This window comes from Alosa pseudoharengus, unplaced genomic scaffold (assembly GCF_046254945.1).
Source record: "Alosa pseudoharengus isolate Yale_2024_CS ecotype anadromous, Long Island Sound unplaced genomic scaffold, YU_APseudo_1.1 YU_APseudo_1.1_scf_20, whole genome shotgun sequence".
NCBI lineage: Eukaryota > Metazoa > Chordata > Actinopteri > Clupeiformes > Clupeidae > Alosa > Alosa pseudoharengus.
The window spans coordinates 8,206,887-8,215,637 of record NW_027468664.1 but is presented as its reverse complement, the minus strand read 5'-3'; the positions used below and the strand labels follow the sequence as shown (position 1 = coordinate 8,215,637).

At 42.4% G+C, this 8,751-nt stretch overlaps 1 protein-coding gene across 4 annotated transcripts in view; it reads right to left on the bottom strand.

Moving 5' to 3' along the window:
- The window catches only part of slc38a4 (solute carrier family 38 member 4), a 26,108-nt gene extending 17,642 nt beyond the window's left edge, over nt 1–8,466 (bottom strand). Inside the window, exon 1 of one of the 4 annotated variants that reach the window (XM_076296449.1) lies at nt 8,381–8,466. The gene's annotated coding sequence lies outside the window, so the exon portion shown is untranslated. Of the gene's footprint in view, nt 1–1,731; nt 1,833–2,833; nt 2,967–8,380 lie in introns of those variants that run through there. The other 3 variants (XM_076296453.1, XM_076296450.1, XM_076296451.1) reach the window with 3 other exon arrangements.
- Nucleotides 8,467–8,751: the final 285 nt, after the last annotated feature.

The window sequence follows — 8,751 nt, the reverse complement described above, 5'->3', positions numbered from 1 at the left end:
TGTCACTTCATCATCTCCATTGGCACACATGCCTTCAAATTAGACTGTCTGCTCCCTGCAGACTTCTGGTGGATATACTATCACACTAACTATTCCACAGTTGTCATTTCATTCAATTATTGTTTTTACTGTGATTGTGAAAGCTACTGGATGCCAACATATCTTTTGGGCATAATGAAGTAACTATCTATCATCTGAACAAAGAAGCTGAACACAGGAAACAAGTTTTACAATGCACACTGTCATTTCAAAACTGACAGACAAAGAGAAGAAGTGAAAATGAAAGACTGGGACATGTGTATGGGAAAACAACAGCTACTGTATAGTCATATAAATTACAACATAAACACACATTTGTTAGATGCCATACATTGATAGAGGACTAGATAGTCAAGTACACTAAAGGGGCGATTCTCTATTTGTATATTTGACCCCTGGACTGTGTTATGTAAGAGTCAGATGAGCCACCAAGCAATAAGATGAATCTGCCAAATAAATCCAACACCCAATTAGCCAATGGTTCACCTCTCCTATGGACAAAGCCCTCTTTGACAGAAAGGGCCAGTGAAGCCAAACCATTCTGCGGCTGGGCACCATGGGCCCAGCAAAGTTAGTGCAATTTCTCAGACTTGGCACGGTGATTCTTGGAACCAGTCTTCATTAATCTGACCCATTTAACATAAAAACAGCAATATCACGACGATAAAAACCTTATATAACTAGCTTCTTTTAGTACAAAGGCTACGTGCCTGGGTACTGCTGTGCTTGTCACGTCTTCACATCAATTGAAAATGTATGTATACATAAGCAAACTTGCACAACCTGCTCTCCCAAGCGCAACCCTCACTATGAGTCATTCAAGCTGTTTTCCAATGACATTTAACTTGCCTGCAGGATTCGGTGTTTGGATAATTGACCGACTACAGAGTCCTATTTAGCCACCACCCTGTTTACGTGAAATCTGATTTTCCACCTGCATAAATGATATTCAACACAATATTTTCCCAGTATCGCTTGTGGCTGTTTAAGCTGTCCGCGTCACTTAAACCTTACATGTTTCCACTGTCTTACAATGGTCAAGTTGCTCCATGTGTTTTGTACAAGCCAATTCTAATTCCAACATACAAACAGAACTGTTTTCAAAACACATTCAAAGAACATTCAAACACTGAAGGAAGATACAAAATGCCCACACAAGCAACCAACGATGAGCCACAAACACTTACACAGAACTAAAGTTGCGTGGATTCCATTACACACAATTCTGATTTTGAGAGCTATCGGTGGGAAGAAGTCAATGTGACGGCCGAGTTTGAGTGACAGAGACTAGAAAGCAGATGATCGGCGCTGCACTGCCAGTAGAATGTGAAGCAGCTGGCTGAGCCGAGGGCTCTGCTTTACAACGTGCAAGACATCTGCGCTTCAAAGAGAAGGCAGTGCTTCCATTAGAGCACAGGCTAGCATTCCACCTTCTAGCAATGTAGCGCCACCAAAACTTTCTCTCTCTTTCTCTCTCTCACTCTTTGCTTTTGAAGCTCTCTCGTCCTGGTCTCACTCACTGTCCCAGCACTGGGCATTCCGACCGCAGACACCCAAACTTAAAAATCACAACCTCTCCCAGACAACCCCCCCCCCCCCCCTCCTTAAAACTGTCACATCACTACCACCACAGACCACCCAAGGCAGTCACGCATCCAGATTGTAAACAATAGGAAAGCATTTGCTACTCACTTACTTGCTCTGAGGGCTATGATGTGGAGCTGTTGGAATGGTCCTTACTGTCAGGCGGACGGAGAGAGACTTTTGGCCACACAGGTGAGAGGGACGCTTAAAAGGGCAGAGGGAGGGCTTTGCTCGACCAATCAGTGGACCTACTCTCTGGGCCCCCCACCCCACCTCCTCTCCAAGTCTTCCTCATCCTAACCAGACCCCCCCCCCCCCCCAACACACACACACACACACACACACACATGCATACCCCTACTCGAACTCCTGCGTCATGACACCACACCAAGCACACAGACAACCCAAGTGAAAAAAGAGAATTGGACAAGATAACGAGGCCTGTTGCATCAACAGCTGTTTGTTCTCTATTGCTGGGCCAGGCTCAAGCCTGCCTGCCCGAAATGTCCACTCATGAAACCAGACAAAACACAACTCCAATTGGACCTTTATGCAGTACGTGCACAGAGACTCAGCCAAGCTCTCTACAGCAGCTATGGGTCCCGGGGGGAGGCAGGGACACTAGGCTCCAATCAGCTCCTGAGAATTGTGAGCGTGAGTGTGTGTGTGTGTGTGTGTGTGTGTGTGTGTGCGCAACTTCTAAAAGCAAGGTCATCATCCTTGTGATGCACTCTCTTCATAGAGGCAGTACACTTCTCCCACTTTGTTACCAATCAGAGAGAAAAGAGCATCAAGTGATCTAAGGCTGCCTATCTAAAACATACCCGTTTGGAATTCTTTAGAAGATCAACATGGAATTCCTGTAATGTTAATGTTTATACAATTTCACTGACACGGGGTCACTACATTTTGCGTAAGAAAAAATGTACCACTGCAAGGATGATGCAACATTTCAACACCCTCTTGACTTATTTCTCTCTTCATGCCTCTGGCATGAAACTCTTTTAAACATCTGAGCCATAAAAAGCTGGACTATATCTATTGCAACTACTGCTGCAACGGATACACTTTTTACAGATCACCAAAAGTTATGAATAATGATTATTATTATCATGAACAAAGATTATCCTTAATTCTTGGATTAGTTTAATCTTAGCATGTTCTGGGAATGCACTGAGAAAAAGACATATACGGCATATCAGAATATTACCTTACAGCCTAAGCAGACTATGAATAAGAGGACTTGCAGTGTAATCCAATGATGTCCAGGTAGCCCTAAGTTGGAGCAAAAGTCCTCGCGCGGCTGTAGGGACACTCCTTATATGTCAGTCACACCTTTTCAGTTCATAGAGTTCACACCATGTGAGCCAATCATGAGCTATTGTCCAAGTGGGCCAGGTGGAAGCGGCACGCAGCTCTATGCTGTGACTGATCCCAGGTCAGTATGCACACATACACAAAACATCAAGCATCACCAGCTTTTCAGAAGACAAAGCTGAACACTGGGCTGTGCAGACACGCGTCACACATTAAACAGACCGCGGTGTTGACGTCACTGTGAAACGCTGGGACAGTGAAGGTAATAAGCTTCACTATCAAGCTACCACCCCATGAGGAAGGAGCCGGGCAGGCAAGGCAAGCGTAATGGGAGAATCTTGGGGCACTCTCTGGTAGCCTGGCTAAGAATAAGATAAACACAGGGTCCACTTCAAAAATTATGACACCATACACTTCCTTGACACTACACTACCTTACATTTAGCATTCTAGCAGACTAGTCCCAACAGGATGTAACTGGCTCTTCTGTTTGCCAGCTCTATGATCCTGGATTGCGCCAGTGACGCACACAGATCAATGCAAACACTACCAATGAAGAGCACACATGGGGCCTCAAACACGGCAGCTCACCAGGGGCCGCAGAGGGTATGATCACCTGCCTTATCTCTTGGCTCTCTGTTTATTTACACACAATCAAGGACACATCTGATGTTTATGTGGGGACGGCCTCAAATTACGTAACTGAGGCTTCCTAAAATTGTCTCCACTTCCTAATGGGCTATTAACCATACCATTTTGAATTGACCTTCTCAAATGCTGCCAGGCCTTGTAGAGTTATCTGGGATCAAGTCAGAGATATTAATGCCGCTTATCACTACCTCTTAGTTAGGCAGGTCTTTAGACCTTTAAACATTCTTTTCTCAACTAACCTCTATACAGAATTCTTAATTTGCATTTCACAGCAAATATAAACATTGAGACTTGCATTTCTTCAAACTGAATTCTCATAACTATTGAACACATTGTAAAGAACTTCTACATGGGAAAATTTTTTCTGGTTCTGACAAAAGAAACACTAAACTGGAAGACTTCTGGAGTTCCTCTTGGAACATTAACTTGGTTGTGTTCAGAGGTAAAATCACACACACACACACACACACAGGCATAGTCATTATAAGGATCTGTAATCTTCTGATGTCCTTCAGGTTCTTCCTCACTGCAGTGGCACATTCCTCACATCCGCCCGAGTTCTTCCCAAGCGCCCATGTCTTTGTGCTCACTGTGTGTGCGAAATACAGGTCAGGTTTGGCCTGATTTTCCCCTTTGCACTTTGGGTTTACACAGGAGGACATGACCAGAGAAATTCTAGCTCCGTAGAGAGGAAACAGACAAAAAAAGACAAAAAAAAAGTACAAAAAAAAAAAAAAAAAAAAAAAAAGAAATGCAACTCAGAAAGGTGAGTGTAGGTATTGTAGCAAAGTCTACTTAAATTTAACAAAATACTAAATGTATTAAGAAAGTCAAGGTCATAGGCTTAGAAAAAAGGCCCAGCGTATACTTTGAATTCATGACTGGATGGTGATCTTTGGCTGCTGTGTACTCTTTCATTTCATGCTACAGCAAGGGTCACCTGATTGATGCCGCTGAATTCACGAAAGCACACCTGGAGCCCTGAATAACAATGTGCTACACATTAACAGTGTCAGCAAACCATTCAACTGCAATATTTTGATGCCCTGGCCTCATCTTACATGTAGGTGATTGTGGAAGGATGCGAGCATTCTCACAGGTCGAGGCATGTGAGCTGGCAGTGAAGTGAACACCCCTATGAAAATATTTCTCCACCAACTGGACCCGAGTTCTGGCGAGTCTTTCTTCCCTCTGAACCGCTGAGAGTAGCCAGACAGTTATTTGGGTGTTTGAAAAAAACATTGTCATGCAGGCTGAAGAGTGTTGTTTAAAAAGAGCTCCTTTTGAAGCGCACTGATGTATGAAGAAAGCTTTAGCTCCTGAAGCCTTTACGCAATAAGAACAGCAGAGTGTGTTTAATCGCTAGTAGTGTGATTACTCTAAGTCTAAAGAAGATTAAATTATGGTTAAGGTATGAACAGTACAACATGCATATTACACGATACAGGTTGAATGCCACTATTGCCCCTTGTCCTGAACACCAAGCTTCAGGGTGATTCCAAGCCACTCTGTAAATAAACTATATCAGTCTGGCAGGACAAATGACATAACATTGGCAGGGACACATTGAACCATCCTAAATTGCACTGGGGTCAGCTGGCAACTGGTAAATGTGGCGAATGCCCACATTTATCTTGATATATTACCAATATATTATAATACCCAACCATGCGTAAAAAACAAAACAAAACATAAATTTGGCACTATGACATGCAGATTGATAAATATTTCTGCATTAGATTATTCTGTTTTTTTTGTAAACCACTGATCATTTCAAATGACAGACTGCAAATGAAAGGCAGAGCTGTGATATGATCAGTGAAACTGAAACAGAGATACTGTTTCACACTGCGGACACAGGTGAAATATTGTGCACCCCCAATGACAGGTACCATACCTGTATCCACAGACGTTACAGGAAAGAACACACAAAAGAATGTGATATGATCCTACCTCACAAAGCCACATGCAGATGACAAGTTTCCACACTACTACAGCAGCCAGGTTACCGTGCAACAGATCTTGATTAAACTCTACTGACTCCTGTCACTACATCAGGGACATACTGACTGATCAACTCCAGAGGAGCAAGCCCTTGGCTGGTGCTTCACACACACTCCCATATGCGCAGCGAACGCCATGTCAGCAGTGTGACCCACATTCTCACTGCCGCTCCACCACTGCCTGCCCATGGGGTCTCTTATGGTCGACAGGAAGAGATGAGCTCACAGACCCTGGTGGCCTTCTGGCAGCAAGGCTCCACAGACCGACCTATAAATACCTGGCACACCTGGACAGGGCTGCAAGGACACTGTCCCAGAGGCACGCAGCTCACACATTTGGATCGTTATGGAAACATGAGTGATAGAATGTAACCTCTCAATGGTCAAAAAGGTATAACTCTCTTATCAAGCTCAGAGGTGGAATATAAGTCTACTTTTTGATGTTTGAAAAGGAAAGAGAGAGAGAGAGAGACTTATCTATATCCATATCTATTTGATGTAACATTTGTGTTGCTTGCTTTGCTGCATGTGTTGAAAACATAGCCTATTGCATGACTTCCTCTGGTCACTGGCAAAGTTCACTAAAATTAAGTGGCAGTAGAATGCGTGAGAGATTATCACACTTCACAGAACTGTTTGTAAAACTGTGATAGGCTACCTGTTTTAGTGTATGGTACTGTGAGTCTGTTTCCTTGCCATGAGGGGATTTTTTGTATGTAAATGTGTGCGTGTGGGTGTATGCACATGCGCATGCACACATTCACACATATGTGTGGGGTAGAGGTACTAATAGTGGAATGGTTCAGATCATATTTCTTGTCACTATATATCACTATATTGATTATGTGGGCGGGCTCAAATTCAAATGAGATTAAACAGCCTACTTTAGCTGCTACCCAAAACAATGAAAGCTGCTCTCTGTCACAGCAGCCTAGAGGGAGGAGCATTGCAGAGTCTGATGCAACCTTGGTGTGATTATCTCTTCAATGGTTCTCTTTAAAAACACACATATGACAAAAAGACCTGTGTAAAAAGACATATGACAAAAAAAAAAGTAAAATAACATGAAAAATAAATAAGATATAAATTAAGATTTTTTTCTTCCTGCTTTAATGTTTTGGTTTTGGTGAAGAGCCATTGTTGTGGTAGACCACTTACTTTTGAAGCAGACTATAACAAAGTTGTCCATCAAATGTTCTGCCAAATCCAGTTTACCATCATAAAAACAAGCAGGAAAGCCTAGCCCACATTTCAACAGACACTTCAACAACACTACACAAGAGCATGCCTTCAACCATGTTGATGCGATCTACGCAACCCGCAAGTGCACTTACAACGCAAGTTTCGTATGAACCAGTTCTGAAATCTTTGTCCACAAGCCAAACAACTTCAAAACCAACTAAGAAAAGCATATTTTACTGGCTAAGTGTAAGGTGTATCAGGTGGGCAGCTATGTTATAGCTAGCACGTGTAGGCGGGCGCGTAACCAGAGATGATTCCCTATTGTAGTCTGAACACAGCACAATTGTGTTCAGCATATTGGCAATGATGAAAAAATCCTAGTCTACTCGATGTGAACCAAATGGCAACCATATAGAAAAAAAATACATTTATCCGATAAGTTACAGGAAATGTATAAATTCAAACACCTCTCTTAAAAAGTGTTAATAACAGTAGGCCTATGGTTCAGACCAGTCTGCTCCACGTTGAACAACTTCAACAATCTTCGACCTGCAACATAGGTTACATTATTTTTGCCCGGGCCTTAAACTAGGCTATTCTTTCGTTACACTGATACTTCCCCCTCAGCCTTCCTACTAGAGCTACGTGGTTTTAATAGCCAAAGGATGTCAAAGGATGGTATTGAGTTATAAACCTAAGTGCTCATATTCACCATGTTCTAATAAGAAAACCAAATAATCAAGTCCGTGCTGTTTTCCTGGAGAGAGTGACTTTTCAGTGTAGGCCTGTGTTCACATTCACTAATTTTCATCTTTGTTTATACTGACTGGATTATGTAATCACCGACGCTTTTCTTAAACACGTGAAAAACGTCTGGGATAACCACCCCTTTAACTTCAGGAGCCACATCTGCATGGCACTTATAACGCAGAATTTATTCTAACCTTTAAAATGTAGGCTAATTCTTTCAGTCAGGAAATGTAAGCAATTTCCTAGATGAATATGGGGGAGGGGGCAAACACTTGAGTTATTTATGCCATGCGCTGCAGTAGCCTAACACGACAGAGAATAGCCTACATATAACCTCTTTTCACTTATTTACTTCAGAACAAACAAGTCATACTGTGCGGATACTCAAACCACGCTGTTCCAAAATACACATATTTAGTGCATCTACTACCAGTTAGTGCAGGTTATAATCCGTTTTCAATTCTTACCGCCAAAGCTTTTCAGCCTCTATGGCTACACCCCATGGTCAGTTCAGAAATACTCGCCTTGCCTAGTATGGACAGCTAAAGATGCTTACACGGTTGGGTACTTGTAACAAATAGTGGTAAAATGTAGACCTTACAAGTAGCTGACTTTACAATGTAACAAGCCATTACAATAGTAAAAATATTATCTGCACAATTAACCTGTTTACGTTAGTCTATGATATGGCAACAACATATGTCTGAGAATGCATTATGATAACCAGTTACTGATTAAGAAGTCACAACAATGAAGCATGTTGGCAAAGCTTATCAAAAAGCGTGTCGTGAAAAAAGATGCACAATATGAAATAACAACTGTTGCACTACAATATAAGTTTGCATAGCAACCCACCTTGAATGAAGGCTATCAATTGAGTGAAGACTTCAGAGCGCTACCAATCGTAAACTAAGCCAACGCAGGCTATGTTGAGCAAGCATACGGACCAGCCCATTTAACGAGGAAGAGACTGGAAATTTCCACCATGTGATGGCAACCTTCCTCAAGCATCATATTTCACACTGAAGGAGTGAGTGTGGGGTCTTGGCGGGCCTCGGCGCGCAGTGGGTAGTGAGTTGTCATGCTATTGGCTATAGCTTATCAATGATAGTGAAATATAAGTAAAGCAAAATTGTCGACAAATACCTAGTTAAGTTAGTATACATATAGCTTTTTTGTTTTGTGTACCCCAATTGTGCCTGCGGTTTCTACCATGAGACCATGGC